This window comes from Pipistrellus hanaki (genome assembly GCF_964339955.1).
Source record: "Pipistrellus hanaki genome assembly, chromosome: 19".
Lineage (NCBI taxonomy): Eukaryota > Metazoa > Chordata > Mammalia > Chiroptera > Vespertilionidae > Pipistrellus > Pipistrellus hanaki.
In genome coordinates, this window is record NC_140521.1 from 14711143 (window position 1) to 14726170 (window position 15028).

Genomic DNA, 15028 nt, shown 5'->3' on the forward strand with positions numbered 1-15028 from the left:
CCTACAATTCCCTTAGTCGATCAGTTTTCCCCATCTGAGCCGACTACTTCACATCTTCATTTCTCGCCTAAAGTAGCGAAATTCTCTCTTCTACCCTCAGATAATGTCATACTTTACTTCACTGAGACAATAGCAGTACTCAGAAATAATTCAGCACCCAAACCCTATGGAAATTCCTGCATCTGCACCCACATATTCTGCCTTTGTTCCCATGAGAGTTGATGAGCTTTGTGCTTGCCCCATCTAAAGCAGACCCCTCCCACTTATATACTAGATTTCCCTCCTCTTCCGTGCTCAAGACCCTCACTCCTCACACCTTATCACCCAACAAGGATGTCTAGTGAACATCTTACTTCTGCATTCCTCTCACTAACACTCCTTGAGATGGATGTCTGTACTCTATTTCTTTATTTCCAGATTTTTATTGACCTCAGTCTACTAAAGATTTTATTGTCTCCACCCCACGAGTGAAATTGTTTTGTCAAGGTCACCTCACGTTATGTCTTACTTCTCATCCACATTTTGCCATGTTATTTTGCTCCTCCTTCTTGGAGAACTTTCTTCAATTGGCTTCACAGACTCTGTGCTCTTGGTTTCCTCCTTCTCTTTGGTCATGCCTGAGTTTCCACTCCTAGTATCTCCTAATCACCACAATCTCTTAAATCGGAATGCTGCATGGCTCGGTTTTTATACCTCTGTCCTACCTGAATTTACTTCCTACTTCCATGGCTTTAAATAAAAACTACTTACTGATGGCTGAAAACTGGCTCAGTGGCTAGAGCGTTGACCTGTGGACTGAAAGGTCCCGGGTTCGATTCCGGTCAAGGGCATGTACCTTGGTTGTGGGCACAACCCCAGTGGGGGGTGTGCAAGAGGCAGCTGATTGATGATTCCCTCTTATCAATGTTTCTAACTCGCTATCCCTCTCTCTTCCTCTCTGTAAAAAAAATCAATAAAATATATTTTAAACAAACAAACAAACAAACAAAAAACTACTTACTGATGTCTTCCATCTCTAGCTTTGTCCTACTACTTAGAAAGTCCTCCTCTTACCTGGGCAGGCCTGGCACTCCCTCTAACCCACACAATTGCTCTTCATTGACATAGGCATCACCTGACCTGACTTAGTTAACCTATGGTTTGATTATTCTTCATCTTTACACTGGAATACAGTTTTTGTTTTTGTTGTTTTTTGTTTCTTTGATCACCACTGAACCTCCAACTCCTAGAATAGTGAAGAAAACTTAGAAAGGCCTCAGAAAATGTTAAATGTTGAGGAAATCAAGTAACTCCTTTGTCTTCAAGGAGCTTAGCAGTCATGTAGAGACAAGGTAGCAGTATACAGTAGTTTCTTTTATCCTTTCAGGCACCTTGTTAAAAATGGCTTGATTTGACTTGTATTTATTTGCTATAGTTACACGTGGGAATCCGGGGAAAAGAAAGTCCCAAATGTAGTGATAGGAAAGAGTCTCCAGAGGGCTTCCTTCCAATCGCTGAAGCTGGCAGACCCCAGTGCTTTCTGTTTGGCTTCAGTATATCAGTGTAGTCAAAGCATATGGAGAGGGGGAGAGTTCTCGGTTTGCAAATGCTCTAGTCTTGCAGTGGTGGTGTGTGGGTTGAGGTAGAGTGTTCAGTCATAGTGAACACTTCTTCCTGAGAATTCTATGATAAAAATGAGTTTGAAATATCATGGCTCTACCAGCAGATTGTTTTATTCTTTATTAAATTTCCAGCACAGAGCCTAATGCCTGTCACACGGTAGGCACTCAATATATATCAGCAAAACAATCAATTCTATTGTGTATTACACATGCAGCTTCTGTTGAAGACAAATAGTACATTAGCCTCTGTTGAGGCCAATGCTACAGATGAGAATCCTGGCCAAGTCTGGGTAGGGCTGTCGGCAACGTGTAAAGGTGTGTTCTGGAGAAATCTTCTTGCCCCTTCTGCCTATACCCTTCTAAGATGGTTAAGACCACTGTGGTTGAAAATAGCAGAGACTTGGTTAAAGCAAAGTAGCCACCCTGATGTAAGTACCTTGGGTATCTTATGAGATTCATGGAGTCTGAATAGCAAAGCAGATCTGGAAAGGCAAAGAGGCAGCTGTGTCTCTGGAGGAAGCATAGCTGGTACTTGAAATGCTGGCAGGAGCCTCTTCATCTTGCATATCAGTTTTTCCCTGCTGTGGGTTGGCATCTTTGTCTCATGTTGGATATCAATTTCTACATATGGCAAAAAACATGGCCACCTGTAACATTCAAGATTTATGGCTTTAGTGAAATGAAGGAGGCCCATATGAATCACTTATAAACTCCAGTAATCAAGGAGAAGGGAACTGTTGGTCCAACTGATTATATAGGTAGCACCCTGAGCAAATCAACTGCGGTTAGAAGGTGGACTTGGACATGAATGCAATAGCTCACATGGAAATGGAAAATTTGGGGGATGGGGATGTGGTTCTCAAAGAAGAGCAGTCACATACCTGTTAGCCTCATCCCCCTCTTTGGTGAAGCTAATCCACATATAATCCCTCTGAAGGATAGAAGCTGTGTTTTTCTCCAGGTGGACACTCCTCCTATCTATTGTTGATTGGCCTTTGCCCACGGGCAACACATCCATATTCTTGATAACTTTTGCACTATTTCAGAAGGAAATGTGTGTTTGATTAGTTTATTTTCTAGGTAACTTGAGGTTGGTAAACTTGGAGATTGAAGGAGATAGCGGTGGGGGCAGAAGCTGACAGGGTGCATTGGGAGATGACACAAGGTAGATGTGAGCTCAGAAGATAGCAGAAGCCACGTGCTTCTCAGTTTTAAGGGCCAAAGCCATATGTAAGCAAATGAAGGTGCCCAGTGACAAAAGGCTGGAACTGATGCATAGGCAGAGCTGATTGCCATGACAGAGGTGGGAGGTGGGGATGGGTGAGAAATGTGATTTTTGGAGAGGGACTAACAGCTGGTTCCCAGAGCTTGGTGGGTTCCTATTAACATCCCAGTCTCAGTTTCGGTCTTCCCATCATATTAGAGTGAACTCTTTTATTGAAGTAAGCTTTCCCTTCAGTTCTCAAACAGAAGACTTTTGAAGGAAACATTTGTCCTTGTGGTTTTCCACCCCCACATCACTGGTGGTGTGCTCTGTCCTCCGGCTCAGGCCAGTTCTGGAAAACAGATTAGGAATTTGAGGGACTTGGTGTTTATGGTGAAAGTTAAGAGAAAGAGGACGTCCCCCATTTTATAGATGAGGCAACTCTAAGAGTATGAGACAGTTATACAGGTAACATTTGGCTAGACTCAGTCAAGCAGGAAGATTCTCCTCCAGAGCCTTCCAAAGGAGCCAGAGCCTTTGGACACTTTGATTTTGAACTTCTGAACTTCAGAACTGCAGGGGAATAAATGTCTGTTGTTTTAAGTCACATAGTACGTGCTAATTTGGTACTGCAGCCACAGTATTAATACAGCGCACTTCCCTTTGCTTTTAAGAAAATCTTTCATTTCTTTTGCCTCTAGTTTCTCAGGCCAATTCATAATATTAATTTTATGATTTGGCCATGTTTTTAAAAGCATGTATTAAATATTTACTATGTGTCAGGCATCATGTCAAGTGCTTTATAGGATTATCTCCTTTAAAATTCTCTATGAACTTATAAATGTACTAGAGGCCCAATACATGAAATTCGTGCTTACACAGTCTTCCCATCTGGGATTTTTGGAACATTCCTCTCACATCCAGGACTGCTGGCTCCTAACCACTGGCCTGCCTGCCTGATTGCCCCTAACCACTCTGCCTGCCTTCCTGATGGCCCCTAAACACTCACCTGCCTGCCTGATTTCACTCCTAAAACTCAAGCTTCTTTTTTTAAAATTTTAATATTTATGTTTCTTCTTTATTTTTTATTTTAAAATTCAAGCTTCTTGAGACATTTAATATTATTCCATATTCCTTACAGAGAGATAAGCATGGCAACATAGCAAATACTTAATATTTATGGGCTTCTATACAAACACTTTCCAACCAGGAATATTTTATTTACTTATTTACTTTTTTATTTTTGAATTAAGAAACATTTCCAATTTTTATTCATAAAATTAATCCAAGCAGCAACAATAGATATAAAGAGCCACATATCAATCACCAGGAAGGAAACAATATTCCAGAGACATTCTGAACAATTTTAAAGGAATACATACCAGGCTAAAAACCTACAGCTAAACTGTAGTTACACAACAGGTTACATTTATTCCTGCATTTTCTCAGTAAGTTCTTATATCTGCCTTTTTCTTTTCCGACTTGTTGAGATTTGGTTTTGTGTTCAAGAATTTCTTTCCAGTCTTTGTCCAGTTTTAGCCTGGTGATAACCATCCTTGCCCGGGTGAATGCCCACGTGGACAAGTGTGCCATTAGCCATCTCACGCTGCTCTCCTCTCGATGTAGATGACATGTTTCTTTCTGTACACCTGTACCACCTTGCCGACTTGCTGACCTTTGTCATGTCTTCGAACATGCTCATCAACCTTTCGGATGGGCATGGAGCAGACATTGTATTTCTGCTGCAATTCCTTGGAGAGCAGGGAAGACATGATCTTGCTGTGAATGTGGGAGGGGGCATTGAAGTGGCCTTTGCAGTTTTTGCTGCGCCCCGAGGTCACCAAGGGGTTGGACTTCATGGTGACCATCTGGTGCCAGAAGTGCTCCCCAACCAGGAATGTTTTAATAGGCGGTCTCCACAAACTCGAACTGGAAAACCTAAAAGTAGTGTGCTCAGATTTCAGGCATCAGGTGCTGTTAACAGGATTTCTATCCCAATTAAACTCTACTCTGTAGATCTCAAACAGTCTGGACAAACTGCCCTTCACTGTCTCCAAAGTTTTTTATTCATCACTATCCCATTTTCTCTGCTTCAAACCAAGATCGGGAACCTTTAATTCTGACCTTCCTCGCCACAAGGGAACAGCAAATCTGTCAAAATAATTTCCCGCCAGAAGTCACTGACTATGAACATGCACAATAGCAGGCTCATGTTCTAGCCATAGGCACCCAGGCGTCCCTCACAACCCCACAATCCTCTGGTTGCACACTTCCGGTTCTTCTAGCTCCTCCTCAAGTGGTGTTTCCTTCAGTGGCATTGCAAGCCCAGGGCTTCTAGTTGGAGAGGATTTTTCTGTTTTTGCATTGACACCTATTTACTATTTGGAATCAGCGAAGTTTCGGGAGTGTTTGTAGAGAAGCCCATAAGTGTTCAGTATTTGCCGCTGCCATGAGCATGGCGGTCCCAAGCGCCCTCATGAAGCAGCTGCCCGTTCAATCTCCACTGGCACCGTCCTGGTTCGCGATGAGGAAGGTACTGTGCTGAGCCTTTTTCAATCGGATCCTCCTCTTCCGTCCCCAGCACACTCCACACCTACACCGGGCCGACCACCCCAAACCCCAACCCCCAGATCCTTAAGACCTTTCCCCCTATTTCTTTGACTTTCCCCCATCAAACTTGCATCCTAACCTATTGCCTAGGGGAGCCCCTAACTGCTCCCTGGGGGGCAGGCCAGCCTGGGCAAGGGGCGTGGTGTTCTGGTCTCTGGTTGTTCCAGTGGTTATGGCATTATGGTAGCTGGCTTTTTATATTTTATATATAGAGAGAGCATTATTACCTTCTTTTATGTGCAGGAAACCATAGTTAGAAAGGCTAAACTATTTCCAGCAATCACAAAGCTGGGAAGTGCAATGATCAAGATTTGAACCCAGGCCATCTGAGTCAAGAGCCCACAGTTGTACCCTCCAGGAATGACTTTGGAATCTAAAGACCTGTTTTGGCTGCATTAAGCCTGTAGAGACCTAGGCATTTCAGAAAACTCTGCTTCTTTGGCTAGTTACTTAATTGCCTGAACTAATCTGTATAGGATGTCACCTGCTACCTGTCCCTGGCATCCAGGTGCCTTCCTTGCTAAATAAAATAAAATAAAATAAAATAATAAAATATAAAATAAAATAAAATAAAATAATAAAATATAAAATAAAATAAATAAAATAAAATAGCTGCCCCCCTCCATGCAAATTCTCTTAGCATTTCACTCCACTTTAAGCTCTCTTCTGTGTCCTATGCTTTTATTCTAAAATTAAACAAGAGGTAGATGCAGAGATGGTTCCAAAGTGACATACCCTCAACACCTCTTCTTCAATACACTGAAGATATAATAAAGTGAGCAGTCTTCTAATCTCTCAATAGACAGATGGAGTTCTTATTCTTATTTTTTCATGTAATAGTAGAAATCATCCTTTAGATTTTCCAGTGAAGGACTCCTGGCACTTGTATGAAAGGGTTAGGGCTAAGCTTGCTTTTGCTCTCTCTTTAATTTACTGAACATTTAACATGGAATTTGAATATGGGAAACTTTTGTCCAACGTGCTTACACAGCAGTTTTCTTACCTCAAACATGGCCGGTTAGGATGAGTCCTTAACTGATTGTTTTCTTGGCATCAGCCATTATCTCTGGTTCTAAGTAAATAGAAAACTGAACAAAGCAATTAAACTTTACCAGCCCTTCCCTGGGACTCTACCATGTTTATTATTATCTGTGATATCTAAACTCTCTGGCTATCCTTATCACTTACAGTCCCCTTTCTACCAATACCCTTACACGGAATACAAAGGGTATTTGAAGACAACCTAACAATTTCTGAAAACATTGAAAAAGCAGGAGAGTAAATGGGGCATCCTGGTTAAATACCACACCCCTCACATCACACAGGCACATACATACACACATGTGTGTGCACACACATGCACACACATTGGCCATATATATAACTCCGAAATATTACATACACTCACACCAGAAATTAAAAAGTGTATATCTAGTCAGGATTATTTATGTAAATGCTTTAAAGAATGGGCCTAAAGATTTTTTTTTCTCAGCAGCCTTTTGAGCAGTCTCTATCTTTTTCATCTGTTCTCATCTAAGCAGTGCTTTAATGTCTTTTAACTGTATAGTTTTACATGTCACCACTGATGTTAGTCATCAGATAAGCACAGCGGAGTGCTGGCATCCATCTTCTTTATAGGGCATATATATATACAAAGTTGCTTCCACATTTGTACATGTGCTCCATATTTTTGGGACCTGAAACTGACAGGAGAAATAATAAACCAACTTTGTAAAGTAACAGATTCCCAATAGTTTAAGGCATTGAGGAAATCTTGACAACCCTCTTTATTATGATGTATAGACCACATTCATACAGAAGCAGACATTTATTTTGTTGCTACCAAGTTCTAGGCCCTCTGATAGGCATTGGGGATACCACCGTGATTAAAATATGGGCTCTGCTTGAGACTTTTAGAGTCCTGAGAGGCAGGCCTGGGGATAAATGAGATGAAACAAAACAGTGCAATGATTTAAATGGAACATCGTGGGAGCAGAGAGGAGAGAGCAACCAACATTTTCCAAGAGTAGGGTCAGCGAAAGCTTCAGAGCAGAAGCACATTCAGTGGCTTCCTTAAAACAAAGAGTTAACTGAGGTAGATTCAGAGCTGAAAATAGCATTTATTCTACCTGAAAAAATAGGACAGTAAGTGGGTGACAAATTGCTCCATGTTTATTTCTTCCTTAAGAAATGGAAATATTACAAGTCACTGTGAACAATTTTTCCTGCTTGCCAAGGTCTGACCCTATCTCATGTGGGAGAGGAAAATAATGAAAAGGAGCTATGATAGCTGCCTTCAAATATTTGAGGTGCTGTCATGTGGAGAAGAAATAACACTTGCTCAGGGATCCTCCAGAGGGCCATGGTTGGGACCCAAAAGCAAAACTTATGAAGAGGGAGATTTTAACTTCATGCGAAAAAGAATTCTCTCTCATGGAACTGGCTGTCTTGTGAGCCAGTGAGCTCCCCGTCACCTGAAGGATTCAACCAGAGCCAGAAGAAATAACCAAGCCCAGATTTCTTCTCTGTAATTGATTTCAGAGAGAGGGGGGGAGGGAGATAAAGATAGAAATATCAATGATGAAAGAGAATCATTGATTGGTTGCCTCCTGCATGCTCCCCAACAGGAATCGAGCCTGCAACCCGGGCATGTTTCCTGACCAGGAATGGAACCGTGACCTCCCGATTCATAGGTCAACGCTCAACCACTGAGTCATGCTGGCCATGCTAACCTAATGATTTTATCATTGGATACACGGATTTGTGTTTGATTGGGGAGTTGAAAGAGGTTTGAGGGGAAAGGGTGAGACAAGAAGGTACAGAGGTGGTGTTTAGAACAAAGGATTCTCACTTCTTTCTCAAGACCTTCAAGTGGAATAATTCTACCTTAATATCCACTCAAGCTTCTTTACATTTCTGAATGGTAAGAGGTATCCGTATTATCGCTCTGATCCTACAGAACAGGTAGCCTCTGAAACACAGCAAGGATAACATCTACCTTCCATTAAGCTAGGAGCAGGGGACTTATTTCATTCTGAGATGGCACTGCTTGCAGATTCTCAGAAGAAAGGAAGGCAGAAGGGCAAGGCAGTGTTTACTTCTAAAGCCCGATTTTCCATACAGGGCCCGCCAAGGATTCAGCGCCGCGCTTCAAGTGAATAAATCCCTCCAGTGTCAGAGACATAAGACGTTGTCAAGCTGCCTGTGAGACAATGTGATCATAAAGTCTCAGAACTGAAAACCCCCCAGTCACCTTGGTAAGAAAATAATCCTCTCTCAAGTGATGCTTTGTAGTTTAATGGAGTTGCTCCCTATCTGGGAAATGAAATCTGGGGTTGTGCAGCGGGAGGGGCTGGGCAGCCGAGGAAGGATGCTTCCTGCTCCTTCTCTCACTCCCCGGCCTCCCTGGGCTGACCCCAATCTGCTTTTATAGCCCCAGTTCCCATAACTGTCCTACAGGAAACACATGCCGCAGCCAAACTGTACGTGCAGCCTGCCCAGGAAGGCCGTGGAGAACAGTTCCAGCCAAGAAAATGGCTCCAATGGGCTAGGGAGGGGCCCACCTCTTAAACGTGGGCTTGGTTGTGTAGGCAGGGCAAAGTTAAAAGGAAGGCCAGCCTGGACTTGGTTAGATAGCCAGAGAGGGACCTAGTGATCATACATGCACCTAGAAGGTGACTGGGGGCAGGAACCAAGCAGCAATGCTCCTTTCTCGGCAATGCGGGCCTGGCCATTGTCCTCGGGCCATGGTCGGCAAACTGCGGCTCGAGAGTCACATGAAGCTCTTTGGTCCCTTGAGTGTGGCTCTTCCACAAAATACCACGGCCTGGCCTAGTCTATTTTGAAGAAGTGGAGTTAAAAAGGAGTTTAAGTTTAAAAAATGTGGCTCTCAAAAGAAATTCCAATCATTGTACTGTTGATATTTGGCTATGTTGACTAATGAGTTTGCCGACCCCTGTCCTGGGGAGTCCTTGGAGTATGGAGAATGGAGCAGGAAGAGGATGGTGATTAGGCTGAGGCCAGGAGAGGAGTTGGGGTGATCAGCCAGCCCAGGTCCTCCCCGCAGACAGAGGGGTTTCCCGGAAGGAGGCTTGCAACAAAAGCCACTTCGGTGTGGGATCACCCTGGAGAGGACTGATTGAGACAACCCTGTGCAGAAGTGGTGGGCACACCTGGTCCCGTTGTGCTGTGTGCTGGAATCTTACCAATAGTCATCAGGAAGGATCTGACCTCAAGGCCCCTGCAGTTCCATATGACAATGGCCAGAGAGATGCCCTACGTGGAGCTGTGTGAAGGCGACAAAAGGATTTAAGTGTGACAGCACTCACAACATGTAATGAGAACTGTCTACAGTCCATTTTCCACCGCAATGCTGAGCAAAGGAAGTGCAGACTTTCAGCTGCTTTTCAATAAGGAATTGCTGATAATCCCTACGGTGGTTAACCCATTTGGTTCTGATGAGTCCAGGTACTACTTGAGTATCACCCATATTGCTCTTAACTCAACATACCTGTGCTAGTGTAAGCATTTCTTGCTAAAGACACTTATTTGCTGATGTACTTTTTTTCAAAGAACAGTTTTTAAGCCCTGAGTTGTTATTATTAGCTGATTTCTATGGAAAGTTATACTTACCCCTAATATGTTCCTCAAATAGTTGGTGTGCTGACATGTCTGTGAGGTACACCCCAGCCTGAGAACTCTGACTTTTATCTGGATGAGGCCAGGTGGATAGACAGGAATCAGATCAGAAAGGGCTGGTCATACGCTTGAAAGCCTAGTCTTGAGCTTTATATTGTGGGCAGCGTGTGCGTGTGTGTGTGTGTGTGTGTGTGCGCGTGTGATGTCATTAAAAGGCTTTTAAATAGGACAATAGATGAGTCTAGAAATAGAACATTGAGAGTAGATGGCAGAGCAGCTAAATTCTCAAAATCTGTGGGTTTGTTATCTGGTTTATCTCTGGAGGATAGATCTTTCAGATGTCCTCCAACAGGCAGCCCATCTCCCAGGTGGCACAAACTACTCATTGTTCCCAGAGCACATGACACAGAGTTTTGAATACTTGTACTTGGAGATACAGGGTACAAATGAATGAAAATAATAAAAGACAAATTTAGATGATATAATGGCACTTGGTGATGAAAATAACTTTATTTTTGGAAGGTTAGAAGAAATTACTAGAGAATAGAATTTGTCCTTTATTTGTCTGGGAATTGATGCCTTTTTTACTTGAATCCAGTATCTTTGGCCTTCAAGAAACTTGCGAGACCACATTTCTAGGAGGTTTGTCAGTAGCTTGGCCATCTCCATGGGGGAGGTGACTCACATACAGAGCTCAGCTCTTCTGTTGTGTGCAGGTCCAGGTGACCTTAAGAGGAGCTTCCCAGTGGCGGGTAGAGTAACACTGAAAGCTTCTTCAAGGCCTTTGGTCCTTTCTGCCTGTCAGGATAAAAATTTAGGATTGGTGACTGAAGTTGCAGTGAAGACAAGTCCTATCAAAACTAGAACCCATGTGGGTCTCTGCAAAGGTAATGGGGTGCGTTAGCTTATGGAGGTGGAATGCTTCTTGGATAAATAATCAAGAGTCCCTTGGTCAGGACATTTTATGAACGTTGCAATGACTATAAAACTGTTATTGCTAACCCTGATATGGGTGGTGTCAGTGATAAAACACACCAGCCAGGAAACGGAGTCAATTAGGTTGGGCAGTTTTTGGAGAATATTTTCAGAATTCCTACTTCCTCCTTTGGCACAAACAGATCTATACTTTGGTATCATCTTGATAAATAATCACCAAATTTCTGTGGCTGAAACCTGGCAAGGGATTGTGTTGATAATAAGTTAACTCTAAAATATTCCTAAGAAAGAGAATACTATGCTTGCCAGCCAAGAGTAGGAAATACCACATTGTTTTCAGCGCGTTGAAGGTATAACACAGTAGAAGAAGAAGAATCCTAAGAAACGTGTTCATGAAAATCTTCGTAGGCCATTTTAAAAGATTTAAAGCGAAGCCCATTAATAAATTTAAAACCAGAGGATAAAGTAACATGTTCAAACTTGGAGTTCAGGCAGATAATGATGATATGGAAGGTTTGAGGTAGAGAGACTGGTTAAATGACAATGGGATGATACAGACAAGGAATAATGAATAAGGCATTGGCTTGAAAGTATGAAGCAGATGAAAAGAATTCAAAACTAGAAAGTACAATTGGTTTGACTTAGTGATTGTATTGGTCAGGGTTCTCTAGAGAAACAGAACCAGTTTGATAAAATCCTATACATAAATTGGCCTCAATGATTTGTTATGGAAATTGGGTAATTGATCATGATCTGCATCTACAAGCTGGGAAACCAGGACAGCCAGTGATGTAATTGGGCCTGGGTCTGAAGGTCTGAGAACCTGGGGATAAGTCCCAGCTGAGTCTGAAAGCCTGAGAACAAGGAGCACCTTTGTCCAATGTCTGAGGGCTGAGAAGACAGAGATCTCAGCTCAAATGAATGAACTCTTCCCCTGCTTTTTCTGTTCTACTTTGGCCCTCAATGGATTGGGTGATGCCAGCCCACATTGGTGAGGACAATCCATTCAGGCTACCAATACAAATGCTAAATATTTTTCAGACACATGTCACAGACACACCCAGAAATCATGCTTACAAGCTACCTGGGCATCCCCTTGCCCAGTAAAGATGGGACATAAAATAAACCATCACAGTGATGAGTTAATATGAAAAGTGACTTAGAGGGAAGAGGAAAAGGTCACTGTCAGGTTTCTGGTTTGGATGGTGGACCTGTCAAAGTAGATGGTGGAACAATCAATTATGACAAGACACTTAGGCAGAGAAGAAGGTTTTGGGGAATGGAGGGCACCTTTTAGATATGCTGAGTATGAAGGTATTGTGAGACAAGCAAGAAAAATGATCTGTCTGAAGCTCTGGTAAGAAGTCAAGGTGGAAATTTGGAACTAGGAGACATTAACTTATGGGTAGCAATTAAGATAATGAAAGTGGATATGCTGGCTTAGGGAAAGCCATAAGCATACATGAGGTAGAACACATTGGACCTATGGGGATCAGGTGTTCTGGCCTGGAGATTCATTCCTCCCTATTTTGACAGCTCAGCAAGATGTCAAGTAGGCAATCCTGACTTAGCTCCAGAGCCTGTCCCTCTTTCTAGTACTGCCATGTTTTTTTGAAAAGGAAGTTCCCACTGTTACATTGTTGACTGGATTCCCAACTCTGCTATACTACATGTGTAGTGGGACACAAGTGTTTACAAAGTGACAGGGTCCGGCCTACACAGACCTCTTAGAGGGTGACCTCTCAAGGCTACATGTTCTCTGCCACTCCTCTCTCACAGGTATATATATATATATTATATACTTTTTTTTTTTTTTTACATTTCCAATGCATAACATTGGTGTGGAGGTAAGATGGGTGTGTTTCCGTGCCCTTGTCCATGACCTCTGTCCTTACCTGACTTGAGGGAAGTAGACCTGGATCAGTGAAATGACCTGAAAGCAAGGTTCTTGCTTACATACCTAGACTCTCACTGGAAATTAGCTAGAAAGATAGGTGCATGTAATTTATTCCAATCAGAAGTCAGTGCAGGATTTTATGCAAGAGAATGACATGACTTTCAATTCTCCTTTGGAGTATTAGCATAAAATTTCATAATAAAATTAAAAACCAGACTGTCTTTGAAAGTAGAATCTCAGAATAGAGAAGGGGTCCTGGACTCCAGACTCTGGTTCTTTCTCTAGAAGTATAATTTCTGTCTAGCTCCTGTTTTGGCCAGTTCAGCACAATGGGAACATTTTTACTCTGCTTTCTTTTAGACCCTTTCAATATACCGCTGCAAGGCCCAGTGCTTTCACTCTATTCCAACATTTTATAAATACTTACTTAAATGAGACTTGACTAAAATTAAGGAGTCCTTTAAATGACAAATATTTTATAGCAAATAAATATTGAGTGTTTACTCCATGCAGGGGGTTGTCTAGAGTGCATTACACACAAAAACATATTTGATCTCCACAGCAACCCCGTGAGGTAAGCCCTGTGATTATTCCCAGGACTTCATTAAAGAGAATGAAGGAAGGTAGTCAAGAGAGTCAACAACTTTCCCAAGATAACTCAGCTAATCAGTGATGGAGTCAGGATGTGACTGAGGACAGTTGGCCTCCATGGCTTTTGCTGTAAATGCTCTGATCTGTTGCCTCTTCATAGTAAACAGGAAGTAACACATCTCTAAGTAACCTTGCAGTCTATGGCCTACCTTCTCAGGTTCAGAGTCCTCTCCATAAGTACTTCATGGCATGTAGAGAGCAATTTCTCCCTTTTGGCTTCTAGACTAGTCCTTTGTTCCAGACATCAGTTCGGTGCCCAGTGCCCAGAGGTGCATACTTGAACCTCTCCCATTGAAAACCCAGGCCCTAGGGATCTACAACCAAAAAGGGAGATGAAAGGAGTCCTTTCCTCTCTAAGCTCCACTTCCAATAGTTTAGAATTCTGGCTGAGGCATCTGCTCTTTCAGGGAGATTGGCAATGGGAATTCTGTCCGTTATCTGTCGTGGCCCCACCTCCACTAGGGAGCAGGTCTCAGCTTTGTATTTCATGAACAGAGAAACTCAAAATACAAACAGGAACTGCCAACTTGTTCCACCCTGGTGTGGGTTGCTGCGAGGGGTGGTTGGCATTTTCTTGGTTCCTCTAGAACTCACCTCTCTCCCTCTGTCTCTATCTTTATTTCTGTTTCTGCCTCTGTATCTCTCTCTGGTTCCCATTGTGACCTGCCTCTGATTTCATTAATCACTAGCTTGCTGCTTTCCCCTCTGGCTAGTCTGTAGGCGCCCTGGCACAGTGATTTGCCCTTTGTTCTGGTGGCACCTCTCACTTGCACATGGCAGGTTCATACAAATATGTGTTTGATGGATGAATGAATTAACTTAATGGAATCCTATCCTATTTTTCAGCACCCAGGCTCCTTCCCTCAGATTCTTCTCTCAAAAGACCGTCTGAATTGTTTAATTTGTTGAATATTAAAAACAAAACAAAACCAGATCATGCAGTTCAGTGGTAACTTAATACATTCCTCTAGAATCTTTTATTAATTAACTTAGTGATTTAACAACACAGGACTTTGTCATTTTATAGTGCTTTGCTAATGCTTCATTTTTATTCTTCTTTTCCTACCCCCTATGCTGAGATAATTTTTACTCTCTCCCATGCAACACTTTTTATCCCTCATAATCAATATTAATTCCATTCCCAGATCATATTTTGAGAGGGAGCTGTTTTCTTGGTTCAGGTTTGGAGATCAAGAGGTAGTTTGCAGAGTCTGTGTTTTCAAAGAAAATTTCTTATTAAGATCATTATCTGCCAGGCTGGCAAGACGATTTCAGTCTCGTTGGTGCAGAACTCACACACGGATGTGTTGCTGCTTCAAGGTGACTGGGCAACTCTTCAAGGTGGGTTGCCGCCGCTTGGGTGAAGTGGGCATGGCAGGTGCAAGGGAAGGGAGCCAACAAGCAGGTGGTGCTCGCCCCGTCGCCCTGGATGCCTGTGCAGTTGGCATGGCGGGGCTTGGCGTGGGAAGACCGACGCACAACTCTCCAAGC

At 42.7% G+C, this 15028-nt stretch overlaps 1 pseudogene across 1 annotated transcript; it reads right to left on the minus strand.

Moving 5' to 3' along the window:
• Nucleotides 1–4234: 4234 nt before the first annotated feature.
• On the minus strand, nt 4235–4664 carry LOC311613733 (large ribosomal subunit protein uL24-like; annotated as a pseudogene). The gene has a single exon. The product of its transcript is annotated as a large ribosomal subunit protein uL24-like (transcript).
• Nucleotides 4665–15028: the final 10364 nt, after the last annotated feature.